The sequence below is a fragment of the Lygodium microphyllum genome, chromosome 13 (assembly GCF_053477565.2).
Source record: "Lygodium microphyllum isolate KBCC chromosome 13, Lygodium_microphyllum_v1.1.10, whole genome shotgun sequence".
Taxonomy (NCBI): domain Eukaryota; kingdom Viridiplantae; phylum Streptophyta; class Polypodiopsida; order Schizaeales; family Lygodiaceae; genus Lygodium; species Lygodium microphyllum.
Window position 1 is genome coordinate 35,817,722 of NC_141147.1, and position 18,051 is coordinate 35,835,772.

Here is an 18,051-nt window from a genome sequence, read left to right on the forward strand (position 1 = left end):
ACCTTGAATTTGGGCAATCCTGCAACAATATTTTGGGCCTGCATTGATTTAAGTCGCTGTACATTAACATGACCAATGCGTTTATGCCAGATATCAATATCTGCAACTACACCGGTCCCATGTGCAAACATTGTTGCACTCAATTCAGACATGTCTGCATCCAATGTAAACATTCTGCCCTTCTTCTTTCCTTTTGCTATCAAGCGACCTTTATTTTTCATATCCTCAACAAAGCATCCATGAGGATTAAATCTGACCTGCAAGCCTTGCTCAACCATTTGACCAACAGAAACTAGATTCTTGGTGATATTCGGGACATGAAATACATCAGACATGTATTTCTTTTTCCCATCCTGCATAGACAAATGAATTTTTCCAATCTGCACAATAGGATGTGCAGTATCATCACCAGTCTCCACAAATCCTGGTTTTTCCATTTTCCTTGCATCCTCCATCCATTCTGCATGACCTGTCATGTGGTTTGATGCACCTGAGTCAACATACCATACATTGTTGCTTTCTTCTGCACTTGTCACAGAATTGTTCATGTGCTGCACCATAAACAAATGCTCATTTCTATCATCACCCTGTCTACTAGAAGATGCATAATTCCCTTGTTGCAATTTCCCATTCATGATGTCATTCTGCTTTTTATAGCAGTCTTTAGCCATATGACCCATTTTACCACAGTAGTAGCATTCAACATTGTTGTTTGCATTTTGGCCTCTTTGCCATCCACCACGACCTCTTTGGCTCCCCCTGCCTCTAGAGTTACCACATCCTCCTCCATAGGACTGGTTTTCTTGAGTTTGCTGCATATTTTGATTCCTACCACGGCCTCCAAATCGGCCTCCTCTACCTCTGCCTCTACCTCTTCCAGCATTTGAGTAGAAGACAGCTTCCTTTGAAGTTCCTCCTGAAGAAGATGCACCACCATTTCTCTGCTCCTCAAAAATTAGAAGAGCAATCAACTCCTCAAAATCAGGAAATCTTTCACGAACTGAAATGGATGTCCGAAACTGTGCATAATCCTTTCCTAGACCATTCAAGGTCACAGAAACTAAATCATCATCTTCCACTGGCGATCCAATGGAAGCAAGTGCATCTGCAATCTTCTTCACCTTCATGTGGTAGTCATTGATGCTCATATTTTCTCTTTGCACATTATGCAACTCTTGCTTGAGCTGCATTTTCCTGGCTTGCGTATTTGTGCTATACATTTTTGACAAAGTATCCCATGCCTCCTTTGGCGTACTTGCATCCTGAATATGCACAATCATAGAGTCTGAAATACTGATAGACAGCCAGTACATAACTTTCCTGGCTCTCTCATGCCATGCTTTGAATGCATGCATTTGCTGTTGATTGGGAACATCAGGAAGAACTGGTTCTTCTTCATTTCCTGCAACAAACTCCCAATATCATTTTCCCATAAGGAAATTCGTCATTCTAAACTTCCATGCTTGGAAGTTGTTCTTGTCAAGCTTTTCAGTTACAATCTGTGAAAGAGAATCAGACGCCATTACAGAATACTGCAAAAAATTCTGTCACTGCAAAAAAAACAGCTTCACCCTCACAAGGGCAAATATGCAAAACTGGCGAAAGTGGTATTTGACCACACAGTTACTTCCTAGTGACGATTTTGCATAAACAGGAACCAAGGATGATTCTGTAACTCCCAATGTCTCTGCACACAAGCATACGATGCAATTTCTACAGTAACTTTTCACCGACCTGTAGAACAATGGCTGCACAGCATAAAACTAGGCCTTTTCCTGAGTGCGTGTAGAAAAGTTTCGCCTCCAAAACACGCCCCGAAATGGCCTCAAATCAAAAAAACAGGGTCGCCAAGGGCTAAAGCCCTTTCTCGTAGCATATACTGCCCGCTTGCTTCACCGCGAAGGGCGTCTCAACCTGAGACACTGCACTCTTGCAATTTCCGGCTGTGCTACCTGCAGAGATCTGCTCCCAAAACAGAAAATGAAAGCAACACTGCTCCTCTTACCAGAACATCGCGAGCTTGGCTTGCTTTCTTGAGCTCCTTACCACGAACAAGGCTCTGATACCATGTCAAGATTGTGGGAGAGAAGGAAGGAGTCTCACTTGTAGCTTTCTTGCTTGCACAATGGGGGAATACACACAGAGGTGGAGGCTGAAAACAGTTTTTCTCTTCTTAGTTATGTAAGCCAAAAGAAGTCTTATACAAAGAAATAGAAGAACCCTATATATGGGTCTCAAACCAAACTCAACTAACTAAGGTGGCATACTAACTGAGCCACGAACTAGAGTAGATAAGGATAGCTGTCATGTAGCTATTATTCATGGGCGGTGTACCAACCGCGTCTACAACTGACAAGTCGGTGACATAAATACACAACGGTCACCCTGGCGTATCACGAGTGGAGCTCGATATCTCAACAGTATGTGCCTCTTGGATGCTCAATCATGTAGAGAGAGAAGGGGAGATCCCTAATCTATGCAAAGAGGGTAATATTTTGATGGTAACCACGTGCAATATGATGAAGGGAATGAAATTTTTATTTTTAGTGTTTCTCTCTCCTCCCTCTCTCTCCTTCATAGAGGCAATTCCTGTGGCAATAATCAAGAAGAGAATCAGGTGATGGATGCTTGTCTGGGAGGCACCGAATTGTTCCAAGAGGCTAAGGAGGCCGAAGGCTGAAGATCTATGCTGAAATCCATGGCTGGTTGGTTGATACACAATCCCAATTAAATATTCAAAAAACCCAAAACACGCAAAAAGGTGGTATGCTCTATTTTATGAAAGAATTTTGCTTGTTTTTTATCATTCATGGTCTAAATGGTGTACACATGGGCTGAAATTTTATTTGAATGTTTCTTGCATTATGTTTGAGGACTGCAATCATTGTTATGTACAACCCATATTGAATTACAGCAATTATAAATTTTCAAAACCCAAAAAAACACTAATTTTGATGGAAATTAATAGTTTCTTTGATTTTGAGTGGGAAAAAATGAGTGGACATGGAATAAAATAAAGAAAAATTTTGAGTTTCAGTTCAAATGATCGGTCATCAGAAAAAAACCAGAAAATACCTATTTTCTATTAAAAATAAATAGATAAAATAGATAAAAATGGAAAAAAATAGAAAAATAAGATCTATATATGTGAATGTTTGATGGGGCTGAAGCATGAGGTTAAGCTTCAATTTGGCCTTGTCCTTTGTGTTAAAGTGTGTATTTATTGCTTTTACATACAAAAACTGACATTAAAAACCCTTTATACCTATGTACCGCAACAGAATTTAAACGGTGAGAAGGAGAATGATGTTATACATTAGTTTAAACGCTGAAATAATAAAAAGTCTCATTTTTCTCTTTATGCATAACATTTATGATGTGGTTTATTTGGAAATAATGGGACTAGCAGCACGAGGTTTGCCTTAGTGCTAGGTTCCTACAACAAAGTATTGCGTATTAGTGGAAATTCATTAAAAGGGTTGTTTTTGCATGACACATAGGCTGCAATGTGTCCTGTAAATGCTCCTGACCGCGAGGCCGTGGGGTTGTCTTGTGCATGTTAGAGGTCCGACTAGTACTATAGCCAGTGCCAGCCCATTTTACGTCCCATCAACCTTGGTGGGTTGGCTCTATCCCTAGTCCCCTAGGCCTTAACACATCCCCCACAATTGTTCAGGGCACATCAAGGGCAAGACATACCTAGGGAGCTTGTCTCTCCTATGGTTAGACTTGTCACCCTGAACCATTTGCACAATTCTTTTTCACACTCTATCTCAATAGTACCATTGCAATCAATAGTGGTAAGCAAGGCATGAAAGACCATGGAAAGTAAACCCTACTCTTCAAACACTACAAGTAGCCACCAGCTACCAAAAGCTAAGGCATCAATGAGCTCAACTATGCTACATTGTATTGTCAAAATCACAAATGATGTCTCAAGAAGCCTTCAAGTGTACTTCTCCTCAGCATCGACAAATTTTTCCACCCCATGGAGCCCTCGCTTCATCCACACATTGCTACGAGGAATCGGACTAGTAGTCTTCTAACTACATAATATCTTAGTGTGCATGTGCACTCACACAATATCTGCACCACAATCTATACACAATTTGGATTCTCAAGTGCAGGACAATACTCTCAGCTTGCTTAGAGTGACATGTCTCCCAAACTAGTCAGACTATGTCTTGTGCACAATAAGAAGGCTAGCACTACCCCCAGGGAGAGACCACATATGAGAGGTTTTTCAATTGCAGGTATTGAAGACTCCAACAAAAGTATCGTCAACTCTTCATCAATATTCAATGCTAAATTCCTATCCTTTATCATCCGACAAGCCCACCAAAGAATTGTCGCCCGCAGAATCCCCAAAACATCAACACCTGTGCCAACCCTTGAATGCAACTCCCAACAAAAACCATCCCTATCACCAACTTCAACAACCCTATCACAAACCAATCAGGCCACCAAAGTGCCCCCAACGATCTTCAATCGTACCACCACTAAAACTCCTCTGCATCAAACCACAACAGTCCCTTCCACCCATGTCTTCGGTGCATGCCCGAGCCTACTACCTATGATGGTGAGTGCCATGGGACTGGCATTCGTCTAGGAAGGGGTTAATGTTAACCCTCAGACGAACAAAGTGAAAAATCTAAAAAATTTAAAGCAACATACAAGGCCAAGGAAAAATTGAAACGGAAGACGAAGGTGCGCCAAGAAAAATTCGGAAATACAATAAGTATAGAAAAGTCCTAAATCAAGGAGAAAGACGCACAAGAAAAATTGCAAGTCAATACTTTTGTAAAAGAGCGCAATGCGCATCATAATTTATTTTAAAAGCGTTGGGCTCTCACCCCTCATGAAAATTGTAAAGGTAGATGGGTGCTAAGAAGGAATCTAGGAAGATAGGAGGACAATGGGGAAAAGGGCCTAGGCCACAACTGCCCATGCAAAAAAGGGGATAAGGGGATGACCACTCAAAAGGGATTTAGGGTTTTTTATATAAAGTTGAAAAGTGAATGAGAAGCTCATTCTTGTGTGTGGCCAAATGTAGCTCTCCTCTTCTTCTTCTTCTTATTCTTCTTCTTCTTCTTCTTCTTCTTGCTTATTTGCTTGAGCTTGTGCTTGAGAGAGGAAGTGTGAGAGTGCGAGGGAGTGAGTGTGTGAGGGTGAGAGACCGTGGTGGAGAAGCTCTCCATCTTCTCTTCTCTTCTCTTCTCTTCTCTTCTCTTCTCTTCTCTTCTCTTCTCTTCTCTTGGGCAATGGAGCTTGGAGTGTGGAGCTTGAGGATGGATTTTGCTTGAAGCTTACACTTGGATCGCGGAGCTACCGAAGTGCTCAGGAAAGGAGGCAACTCGATCAGGCATGGAGGTAAGCTCACTACATTTGTAGAGCTGGATAGTGCATCGGCTATGTGAGAGGTAGCCATTAGTGTTGGGCTTGGAACACTTGAAACAATAAGCGGTATGTGGGACTTGGTGGTTGACTCGCCTCTACAATGTCTACCATCATTATCAATCATCGCATGTATTTTTCTTGATGAACATAAGATATTTTACTTTTTCCCTATAAATAAATATTTATTGAATAAATGTGTGGTTTGTGTAAGTGTGACAACAATGTGTGGTACATGAATGACACATCTGCATACGTTAACATAATTCAATGCATAGTGCTGCACTTGCGATTGTGCATAAGCAATAATGTAACTCGTATCTGTACGTATTACTACTTTTGATGCATTCATGCATTAAGTAAAAATTAAGAGTCATGTGTTTTAAGAAACAAAACAAAACAACTTTACTCAATTGCCCGGTTTCCATCTCCTCTTCTTCTGTGGCGGTTGTTGGGCTCTATAGAGAGTACCTACTACTACACTAGAGAAGGCTCCACCTTGTGCTCCAGGTAGCAGGCCTTGGCGTGAGGTCTTCTCGAGGCCGAAATGGTGACATGCTTGCTTGGTGCATGCCATGCAAGCTCGAGGAGGGCAAGATGGAGAAGAGATAGAAGTTGGGGGTGTGAAAATGGAGGAATCAAAGAAAGCAAGATGTGAAAATAAGAATAAGAATGAACTTTTAACCCATTTAAACCCCAAAATCAGGTTAATGTAATTGCCTATGCGTTGTCTATCATGTGATCGTAAATCCATAACCTTTTATTTGAATGCAACAAAACTTCACACGCACACTCGTTAGGTGGCCAAGATCCCAAATTTTTTTAAAAAAATTTAATGTCTGCAGAGACCCCTGGTCCGAAGTTTGGTGTCTGGAGCCGCTCCAAATGCCAAGGGTCTGCATGCTTTTTTTTTTTAAGTGTATATGTGAAGTTTCGTCGCATTCCGATACAGTTTAGTATTTTAAAAATTATCTCACACCAAAATTGTGGATGGATTGATAATCGAGAAATCAATATTGCGACTATTGGCCCTTTGAAACTTCACACCACATAGACTATACAAAGGCATCAGGAGTAAAGTCTGCAACAAGAAATGGTAAATTTTTGCATGGTTTTCCTATTGAAATTGACAGTGCTAGCAAAAACTGTAGGTAAGAATTGAAAATAGAGTGAAGATGAACAGCCAAAGTTGATAGCGAAGGACAATAGTAAAAATTTAATTCATATTTTAAGGGCGCATACAATAGTTTTGCACTGGGACACAGTCATATGTCCAATGCACGAGGATAACATTATGCCAAAAAAGATAACATTACAAACTGTGTGCATTCCATTGGAACAAATGCATCCTTCATTGTTTGAAGATTTCTTACAAGTTGGAAGTCCTTGGGAGTTATAGTAATGCGCTTCGCATGTATTGTACAACACTGAGCATTAGTCTGTGCCAAAAACCACCTCCTGCTTTCTGTGCGGTAGAGGTCTTGCACAATTTCGTGAACAAGTCTCGAGAAGCTCACCTTCGAAATGATGAGATCAAAAGAGTATTGATACCTCCTAATTTCTCTCAAGGCCACTGTACCTAGCTTCCACTTGTGTTTCTTGTGGGGCTGCTGAGAATGACCCTTGTGAGGGCGGCTTGAGAAAGCTAGGTTAGGTTGAGAAGGGGGTGTATTTGAGCTAGTAGATGCTCCAAGGGGCTAAACACAATATGGGGCTTTGAGCGAAAGCTTATTTGCAACTATCTTAGACCAAGCTATATTTTCTGCACAAGAGATGTGAGAACTCAATGAATAAGATAGAAAGTGAAACCCTCTTTTGTATAATCCTAAACTATAAGACTCATTCACATAGATGCATACTCTCTCTTTCTCTCTTAAACTATGAATTGCATTCACATTGAACACATTGTTCATCTTTCTATCTTAGCTCTCTTCGAACCCATTTGCTGCCTTGTCAAAGCCTTGTTTCTAGCCACTTTACATGGTTTTCTTTGGCAGTTGAGGCTTCATAACACACTCTTTTAGTGACACAACGTGATTCCATCATGTTTGCAACTAATTCATCAGCACTTTCATTTTCTCTCTTTTGCAAGAGTTTAAATTGCACGGGTGAGAGCCCGGTGCTCTTTTACAAGATTTCAGGGTGCGCCTTTTTATTTTAAAATGCGCATTTCCCCTTTTGTATTTGCCTTGGCCTTTTAAGGTTGCCCTTGCGCTTTTGGCCTTTTCTCCTATTCTTTCTTCAATCGGGCTACCTTTTTCCGCCTTTGCCCTGTGTCTCTTTTATTTCCTTTTACTTTCTTCGTGTTGGTCTTTTATTTCCTTTTGCTTTCTTCGTGTTGGGGTTAACATTACCCCCCTCCTAGACGAGTACCAGTCCCATGGCACTCACCGTCATAGGTAGCAAGCGTTTAGCATGCACCGAAGACGTGTGTGACAAGGACTCCTGTGGTTTCCATGGGGGAGTGTTGATGGCAATGTGGCAGAAGGTCTTGGGGGCCTGTTGGTGGCCAAGGTGGCTGGTGGAAGGTTGTTGGAGTTGGTGGTAGGCCTATGCTGTGTTGGAGATTGCATTGATGGCCAGCACAAGTGTTGGTTTGTTGGGGATGCTGCACATGACGATTTTTTGCAAGCTTGTCGATTGGTAAGGGATAAGCATTCATAGTTGGAAATTAAGGAAGAGCGAACGACACTTTCGTTGGAGTTGTCAACACCTGCAATTGAAAACCTCTCATGTGGTCTCTCCCTAGGGGTAGTGCTAGTCTTCTTATCGTGCACAAGACATATTTTGATTAGGTTGGGAGACAGGTTGAACTCTAAGCAAGCCTGGAGTATTGTCCTGCACTTGAGGACCCAAACCGTGTATATACTTCGGTGCAGATATTATGTGAGTGCCCGTGCATATTTAGGTATTGCTTAGCTAGAAGACTATCGGACTGGTTCCTTGTATAGCAATGGGTCAGTGAAGCAAGGGCTAAGTTGATGGAAAAATTTGTCGATGAAGATGGGGACTACACTTGAAGATTGTTCGAGACATCATTATGGTCTTGTCAAGGCAATGTAGCATAATTAAGCTCTGTGATGTCTTAGCTTTTGATAGCTAGTGGCTACGCGTAGTGCTTGAAAAGTATGGTGTACTATCCAGTGTTTCATGCCGTGCTTACCACTGTTGATTGTAATGGCATTGAGATGGAGCGCAAAAGAATTGTGCAAGTGGTCCAGTGTGACAGGTCTAACCATTGGCGAGACGAGTGCCCTAGGTATGTCATGCCCTTAATGTGCCCTGAATAATTGTGGGGGATGTACAAAGGGCTAGGGGATTAGGGACGGAGCCAGCAGACCAAGGTCACTGGACGTACCTAATTTGAGGACCCCTAGGTGCGGTGCTGTGATCGTTTTTTTTTTTTTGTGGAAAAAGTGAATACAATTAATGCCATACATTGAGACTATTAGCCTTTCATTTGGATTGCAAAATGTTGGGATTCAAGGCTATGAAGAATTGATATTACAGAGATGATTGTGTCACCAGCCTTGATGCTAGAGGAACTGTTGTTGGGATGAAGAGATACACTTGAGATAATGCCAACCTCCTTGCAACACATGCGATGTTGGTACAATTGAGGTAACGACTGCCGTGAGCCAACTGTAGAGCTTGACCCAGAAAGAGACCATAGCCCATGAATATGCTTTGGGCTATGCGATGTGGGTGGTCGGCAGCGTGGCTTTGTCGCGGCTCTTTGTGGGGTCGATGGTTTTGCGGTGATCGGGCATTGAACACTTTCGCTCAAAGACCTGTCTCATCCTGTATCCACTTGTCGCTTCATGAGAGTACATGCATGGTATATGCCGCAACTATAATAAACCAATGCAATGCAAGGAGACATTACTTATCTGAATTCTATGGTGTTGACTTAGATATTCATCACCTGCGCTTGATTAGCTTTTTCTTTTGCTAAAGATGTGAAATATATTCTTAACCACTTAAAGACAAAAAGTCATGGCCAGGTAGCATTTGATAAGCCCTTTATACAACATGGGGCTACTCTATTTGTACGAGGCGGGGCGAGTCTGGGTGGCCGGGTGATTGGGGCTCTGCTAGTGTGGGGCTCCCGAGGGGTTGGGCAGGGAACATGTCAACCGGGACATGAATGGTGTAGTCAAGTCCCGGGCCGCTACCGTTTCCAGAATGTCTTTAAACAATTCATTAAATTTTGCCCTATCCCTGGCCACCTTTTCTGCCCTTGAGCATCTGGTGCCCGAGCGTAAGTTGGGGGTTTGTGCCACTAGTGTTGCCACCTGTTGCGCGTTTTGAGTCTCGACTTTCTTGACTCGAGAATTCTTCGGCCTTTGTTCGAGACGGTGTCGCTTAGGGCCTCGCTTCTTGGCATACCTCTTGAGGGTGGGCACATAGCGCTCCGGTGGAGGGGCGCGTGCCACATGCTCTTGTCGTCTGTGAAGAGCATCTTTGCATGCCAGATGTCCATGGTTCTCCATGTGTTCCGTCAAAAAAGGAAGCCTGCAAGATGCAATCCAAGGGTTAGACTTGGATATAGGATACAACTGTTTTCATGGAAGGGATTTTAGTGTGGTCTATCAAGCGCATATGACAAGAAGGGGAGGGGTGAGGCATGCAGTGTTTGTTGTAAAGGAATGGCCCCCATGCTGATGTTCGCTTTGCCTCCAGTCATTAGCGGATATTAGTTTATGCTAAGTCGCGTGGACTGGTTGTCATGGAGTGGGACAGGGCACACCCTCGAAAGGATAGACCAAAAAGGGAAGAAGGTGTATAGAAAGGGACTACACCCTGTCTACACCATCAGAGTTGTTGGTCAAGGCTTCCTATGGCAGCAATGTGGGTTGCATGCCCTTCACTTGGAGGTGGGGATGGTCACATGGCTTTTAAATGCGTGATGAGAGGAGGACTTGAGGAGCTTAGTTTATCTGACCCAACTCTTCTCCCTGGGCTTGACTATCATTGCTTGTGTGTGTTGACATTGTTTATACACGGTGACACAAAAAGCAGTGTTTATTTATATACATATTTATGAATCCATGTCACTTCCCGAGGATAAGAACCAAGTGTAGAACTCGGGGTTGTACCAGAGAGTGGCACACGCATCTAGTATTCGCGGCAGCTTACTTAATACCGATAGATATTTTTCCACGTCGAGTAGCATGGAACCTTGACCAAGTCTACTGGCAATATGTAACTCCTCCTCAGTGAGAACCTTATCAATCAAAGGGCCCTCTATTCTAGTTCCAGCTAAGTCCGTACCCCGAATGTCAGTTAGCACTCGAAGGGAAGTTGGTACTAGATAGGTTGGGTCCTTTTGAGACCGCCATTTGGCCAATCGCTCTTCTAATACTGTCATGATCTGAGCCCCTACTTCGGCCATTACAACGCGGCTTTCGCACCAATGCTGCTCAAATTGACTCTGGCCTGCTGACAGCCGCTTTAGTTTCTCTATGTCTACGAGATTCGATCGGCAGAGCATTTCATTGAACGTGACAGTTAAGCGCAGTTCTTCAGCCTCCTCGTCAGAGATGAGTCGCATGTGTTCATGCAGGAGCCTGTCGTAGTGCTCGTTAAGATGTTCTTGCTCTTCCCATGATAGAGGAAAGGTCAAGTAATCTCCAAGCTGCTCCTTGGGGATTGTGCCCATGTCCGCAAGGACCTAGACACGTGCGACCACTTTGAGCTTAGCATCCAACTCAGTTAAGCATTCTGTGACACTTCTATGTTCAACGAGGGCTTGCTCGGTTGCTATCTCATGCAAAGTTCTAAGAGTTTCCTTAGGCTTTAGCATGGCTGGGGGCTCAGGCCTAGATGAGCAAGATTGGTCAACGCTAGGATTTCTTATGCTCTTGGGGTTCTCACGTTTCTCCTGAGGTTTTGCTGCTATTTTGTCATGGTTCTTCTTGGATGTGACTGGTATAGATTTGTCACCCTGTTGTGATGACGTTGTATCTACTCTTGATTGGTCAATGCGAATTCTATTGTCAGTGGATAGAGTGTTGCAAGCAACTATTGATGGCAACGGTTGCTTTGGTTTTTCAAAGCACACGGGTGCGTCTGAGGGTTCACCGCTATTAGGAGAGGCATTAACGGGTTCATTGGTGGATGGACTCGATGCTTTATTCCCCAGTTCTCCATCGCTCTTGGTCTCAATGCTCTTGGGATCCACAACCACCTGTGATTGTTGTTGCCTTCGTTGTTTTCTCCTTTTTTTCTTGGTCAATGAAGGTGCATCGCTCAATGACTCAGGACCCTGAACTAGATCAACCGTTGATGTGCTTGGTTGGGCCTCAGCGTTCTCTTCCTCTAGTGTGTCCTTATGGGACATGGTCGTGGCCTGCTGAATAGCCTTGCTAGGTTGTGAGAGCACGATTATCTCCCTTTTCGGAGAGTCTAGCTCTTCAGCCAACTCCCTTGAGTTTAACTCCTCCAGCCTAGGCTTTAGGCACTCTGAAAGTGCTGGAGTTTTTGAAGAAGTTGGTTGCGACACCTCTTCCATAGGTAAACTACTAAGGACACCCTCCGCAAGGGGTCTTGTCACGGCTAAGGGCTGTAACTGCTGTGATTCCTGATTGGAAGTAGGAGCAACTAGTTTAGTGGGCTGGCTACCCTTGGTGGGTTGCGGTGTCAAGTCCTTAGGGCAATTAGAAGTGGTCATTGCTCTTAGAGCATTCCCTTGTGTAGGTCGAGTATCAGTTGAGCTAGCCACCTTAGGTTGCATAGGCATATCCTTGGGCCGAGAGCCACAGATGGTGTCGTGTCCTGCCTCTTGGACATTTGGAAGCTTTGATGTAGGTCGAGATTGGGATTGAATAGCCGCACCTGACGAGTGTTGTGCTTCCTGTGTCCGTGTAGGGGAAGAGGGTGCAGGAGACTTAGGACTCCTAAGTGGCTTTGACACTGGCTTGGAGATTTGCTCGTGGCTGTTAGATGATTGTGCTATTTGCTTTGTTGAGCGCTCAACCTTGCCCTAAGCAATGTTGTGCCTATGATGCTTGCTATCCTCTTGGGGAATCAAAGGCTCCTTGGGCACCAACGGCTTCTACGTATCCTCAACGATTACATCTGGCATCTGCTTGTCGAGCACGGTAGGCCGAGGATCTACCCTCCGATTGGTCCCGTTTGGTTTCTTGATTTCGACCATGAAGGGCTCGGTCACTCCACTGTTGTTGATCGAGACTTGGTTTTTCGCTTAGATCTCCTCCTACGCTTCCTTGCTCTTGATACGATTTGGCCTTCAGTCGACCACGGAGGTTTAGCAAGGGGTTTTGGCACCCAAATCCATCGGTTGCCTGCATAATACCCTTGAGCCCGAAGCCACGCCTTGGATATCCATCGTGGCATTGTGCTAGCTCTCCATCGATGCTTGCGTCTATAAGGCTTGGGCTTCTTTTGGGGTCTTCTACGATATTTGTAAGTCCAAAGCCTGTCCTTGGCATTGTCTCTTGACCTTCTTGGTTCAGGCATGGCCTCACTCACTGGCTCTCGTTGTTCGACCTGTGCTTGTATTAACTCTTCCAACAAGTCCTTGTTCTCGTTAATGGGCTTGACTGTTACGTCAGCACCTTCCTTGCCTTTCCCTCGAGGTTTGTTGAGGTCACCCTTGCTAAAGGTCATGACTATCCTCACACCTGGTAATGTCAAGTGTATCCTCTAAGCTACATAGTCCGCCTCACACTTGGTAGCCTTTTTGAAGGGCCTTCCTAGGAGGATTTCCTTTCCACCATTCTCGCTATTGGGAGGGACATAGAACAGGAGTGGCAAGCTTTTTGTTTCAATTGTTACAAGGATTCTGCACCTCCCTAGAAGTGCTTGTGGGTGTTCCCCGTAAGGATTAAGAGTTGCATCAGTCGGTGTGAGCTCTGGTTGGCCTAGTTGGGTCCATGATTCATAGGTCAAGATATTAAAATCTGCTCCTTCATCAATTAGAGCATCAATAGTATGCTCTCTTTTCGCGGTGAGTTTGACCCTAAGATAAGCAGGTGATACTATGTCCTCATCTTCCGAGCCTTGGCTCGTAAATTTAGACCTTCTGACAGATGCCCTTGAGTTCTCGACTGCATGACCATATGTGGATTCTCCACTACTGTCTTGGATCGTCAGTGCAGTGCTATTTAAGGTACAACTCTCGTCAAGAGTGTCATGTCTAGTCATCTTGGCATTTGTAGCTTGCTGATGTTGCATTTTGCGCTGACTAGACATGGTATGAACACAATGTCTTTGTGTTCTCGTGGTGCGGCCTTTTTGCCCTTGATGGCTAGATTGGCCCATTGATGTTCTAGGGTCTCTGTTTCTCTCTATTCGGGTATGGGCTTTTGGTTGCTCTATTGCAAGTGAGGCTCCATGCTCGTGTAGAGCCATTGCTACACTAGGGTCCAATTTGAAGGACCTGTCACAGCGAGCGTTTTCTCTCCAACCTACCCGGGGGAGGTGCGGAGGGGGCAGAGGGGGCAGAGGGGGCAATCCCCCCCGACCCACAGGGCTGTTACGGTAAAAGCCATGCACAATTTGGAGGACCGTTTATAGCCAAATTTGAACCACTTACTCTCAGTTTCAGCCCGGTAATGGATCTGTGATATGGTTTCGGCTCTATATGGTTTCTCAGTTAATTTCACTGTCTTCAGGTTAAAATTTGAGAAAATCTAAATTCGGCCTAACAGGTCCGAATTACAGGGTCCGAGTAGGTCACTCGGACAAGCCGAGGCGCATGGGCCGAGGGCTAAATTCGGACGATTCGGATGAATTCGGATGAGGTCACTCAGCGGGCCGAGGCACTTGGGCCGAGGGCCGAATGTGGGACGTGGCCGATGGCCGAATTTGAGTCTCGGACGGGTTTTTCCTCGGACGGTCTGAGGCCAACTAGGGTTTGGCCGAAAGGACCGGGTGGCCGAGGGCCGAGTCTGGGCCTCGGACCAGAGTCGACGTGACTCGGACGCGCCGAACGTCGCGCGTGTTTTTTCATCGAAGCTCGCAAAATTCGTCGTGCAAGGCGCTGGGGGTCTTCCCCCTTGTCAAGCAACTCCGAATTGGTTCTACTACTGTAGGGGGAGGTATAGAATTACCTGGGCTAGCCAAAGATCTCCCTGATGCCAAGATTGAAGCGGATTTCCTCACCAAGCTTTCCTCTTCTCTCCTGCTCTCCTGAAACCCTGCAATGCACACTGTGGCCTTTCTTGCCACTTCTGGCCCTTATACCCTCTTCCGGGTATGGTATTGGCACCCCCAATAACTCACTTACCGACCTTAGGCATCACAAGTAAGTTTTTTACCCCTTTTGCACGATTCTTGCCCTGTTTCTGCCCTGTTTTGCAACAGTAACCCTAATGCTTATTTTCTTTGTTTTTCTTGTTTTCTCCTACTCTAATGCATCCAAATCACAAAGTAAATACCTACACTACTCCATCTCACAACATAAATCTCAAGAAAAACAACAAACCTACTTGCCAAGGAGATCGAATACCATCTTCAACCCCCTCGCTTCCTACCTATCTCAAGCACCGGTTCGGGGGAAACCCTACTCCAATGCTCGATTTGAAGCGCGCAAGTGCTCAAGGCTTAAATCCATTGGTCCCGGCAATGGAACCAAAATGTGGGAGCCTTCGCTCAACCACCGAGACCCACGGACCGCTTATTATTTCAAGCGTTCCAAGCCGAGCACTAATGGCCACCTCTCACATAGCCGACGCGTCATCCATACCTACGGGTGTAGTGAGCTCACCTCCATGCCGTTCGAGTTACCTCCTCTCCCGCGCACTCCGGTAGCTCCACGATCCAAGTGCAAGCTTCAAGCAAGCTCCATCCTCAAGCTCCATCCTCAAGCTCCACACTCCAAGCTCCATTGCCATGAACAAGACAAGAGAAGAGAAGAGAAGAGAAGAGGAGAGGAGAAGATGGAGAGCTTCTCCTCCTCGGTCCCTCACCCTCACACACTCACTCCCTCTCTCACTCTCACACTCCCTCTCTCAAACACAAGCTCAAGCAAGCAAGAACAAGAAGAAGAAGAAGAAGAGGAGAGCTACTTTTGGCCACACACAAGAATGAGCTTCTCATTCTCTTTTCAACTTTATATACAAAACCCTAAATCCCTTTTAGGCGGTCATCCCCTTTTCCCCTTTTTACATGGCCGGCCATAGCCTAGGCCCTTTTTCCCATTGCCCTTCTATCTTCCTAGCTTCCTTTCCACCGCCCATCTACATTTACAAATTGCACAGGTGAGAGCCCGGCGCTCTTTTACAAGATTTCAGGGTGCGTCTTTTTATTTTAAAATGCGCCTTTCCCCTTTTGTATTTGCCTTGGCCTTTTAAGGTTGCCCTTGAGCTTTTGGCCTTTTCTCCTATTCTTTCTTCAGTCGGGCTACCTTTTTCCACCTTTGCCCTACATCTCTTTTATTTCCTTTTGCTTTCTTCGTGTTGGTCTTTTATTTCCTTTTGCTTTCTTCGTGTTGGGGTTAACAGCATCGATAAATTCTTGCTTATCTTCATTGTTAAACACCATCTTGTGAAGTAAGGGAGCCAATTTGTTAAGACTTATCCAAACCTTAGCTTTGGCCAACCTTGTTTTTCCTCCATTACTTTGATCCGAAATTGCAAAATGTAACTTTTTCCACCCATCGTAGTCCTGCAGGACCTACAAACCATGACATTCCCTTCCTCATTGATGGGTGCTAAGAGAAACTTCCTAGCCTTTGCTCCTCCAAAGCAAGGCTTTTTTGGCAAGTTACCAGATTTTCCTGATCTCTTCTCATCTTTTTCAATCGTCACTTGATGCTTGTGTAGCCCAATTTTTGATAGCACTCGCTCCACATTCCTACACATTGCAATGGCTTCTTTTTTTGGTTGCATCCTAATAGCAAAGCAAATGTATTCATATACAAGTTTCTCCATGATTCTGACAAAATCATGCAATGAACAAGATCCAATGGAATGTTGAAAATGGGCTTCCAAGTGGAATCTTCTCCATTGGCCATTGGTGCAGTACTTGTCACCCTTTGCCAGTTCTTATTTCTGTCCTTTCCTTCCACCCTCTATGTCAAGAAATATAGGCATGGATTCTTTCTATTTGCATCATTGGATATTCCACACATACATTTTAAAGTTTTCAAGTTTCTCGCAAGATGCCATTCAACCAAGTATTGACCATGCTCTTCAACCGAGAGCATCTCACCATGTTCCTAATGATTGATGATGCTTGGAATCCTTGTGTGCATAAATAACAGTTGAGCATCTCAAATGTTTCCTTAGGAACTTCAAATGCAGCGAGCCACCACACATGGTGCTCGGATTGAATACTAAAGTTCCTTGGATTGTTCTTGTTGAAACAACACTAGGGCTCCCCATGGTGAGTTATTTGACTTGATATATCCATGATCAAAGAGTTATTTGGGTTCCTCTTTTAATTCAATGACTTTTGGGACACACATTTAGTATGGTCTTTTTGCAATCGGTGCAACTCCTAGTTCTAGTTTAATCTCACGATCAAATTCCCTTTGGGGTACGTGGCAGTTCAATAAGCTCTTTTAGAGATATGTTTGCATATTAGTTTAACTAGGATTGCTATTTCTTAGCTTCCTTTGGATAATTAATCTTATTGAGTCTGATTAAATTGATGGATAGTCTTTTTCTTAAGCCTTTCACAATTTGAGAATCTTTTACTAGTTGGAATCTAAGTTTTTCCGCTTCTCCTTGAGTAGTTACTTGCTCTCCTTTTAGATTTTGGAATGTGATTTGGCTTCCCATAATGAATATGTGCATGATTGGGAATCAACCAGACCATTCCTAGTAAACACTCATAACCTCCCAAGTTTATAACTCTAAATCCCATGCTAGAAATATTGCATCCTAAGTTAAATTCCACTTTGGTAATTTGCTAGGAAAAATCACTTGTTTTCCATTTGCGAATTCTACTACCAATTTTGATGCAAGTGTAGTGTCTATTCCTAATCTTCTTGCACATTTTGGTGAGATGAATGAGTGTGTACTCCCACAACGAATCAAAATATTGAAGGCTTTACCTTGGTAAAATTTGTTGTCATCTAGATCACTTAGAACTGGTGATTCGTGTCAAGAATCGCGTGGTGGGGGGAGTTGCTCAAGATGTTGCGCCGAACACACACAGAATGCACAAGGAGAAGCTCACTCAAGAGACAATAAGAGAGATGGAGGCCAAAACGTTTTCTTGCTGATTTCTTCTTCTTCTTCCACACACTTTTACAATGTACAAAAAATATAGATAAGGTACAATATAAAGGAAAGTGGCCTACTAAGTCAAACAATGCATAACTGACTACACTAGTCGACTGGCGATATAACTATACCAGCTGTAAATAGGTGTAACAACCTGAATATAATAAGTAACGAGTCAGTGGCCATGTGTGAGTCATAATGACCACTGATGTGCTAAGTGTAGACGTGTGGACCCATCTAACCAGGCGGTCCATCATCAATGTACGTATGTGTTGAGCTTGTCATCTCAACACTCCCCCTCAAGCTCAACTGCATCTCTGCAACTCCAAGTAAGCTTCGAAACTTTTGAAGCTTCTCTGTACCCAATGCCTTCGTGAAGATGTCAGCTATCTGATCATGTGTACTGACATACACCAAGTCAATCTCACATGCTAGTACTTTCTCTCTCACAAAGCGATAG